The 271-nt window shown below is 29.2% G+C and overlaps 1 protein-coding gene across 2 annotated transcripts in view; it reads left to right on the top strand.

The window, feature by feature from the left end:
• The window catches only part of LOC119587770 (probable serine hydrolase), a gene marked incomplete in the record, with an annotated part of 6,902 nt that overhangs the window by 4,172 nt on the left and 2,459 nt on the right, over nucleotides 1–271 (top strand).

Below are 271 nucleotides of genomic sequence, written 5' to 3'. Positions count from 1 at the left end.
AAAAAGTTAGAGTATGGTTTATCTTAAGTCATGAATATGCACCTCAGGAAAAGTGGCTCAGGACACAATTTAAGGGAACAGTTACAAGTACTTCTTTGTCATTTTCACAGAGGAGCACACAGCATTATATTTAGAATGCTATAGAAAGATGTGCAAATTTTAAACCTCTAAAAGGAATAATTGATAAACAACATGTATCTTTATAAATACATTTTTTTGTATTCATTTGCACTCATTTTTTTGATGTCTACTATTAAAAAATGTACAGTAT

This window comes from Penaeus monodon, chromosome 23 (genome assembly GCF_015228065.2).
Source record: "Penaeus monodon isolate SGIC_2016 chromosome 23, NSTDA_Pmon_1, whole genome shotgun sequence".
Taxonomy (NCBI): domain Eukaryota; kingdom Metazoa; phylum Arthropoda; class Malacostraca; order Decapoda; family Penaeidae; genus Penaeus; species Penaeus monodon.
The sequence above is the reverse complement of the archived record's forward strand: the minus strand, read 5'-3'. Positions and strand labels throughout refer to the sequence as shown.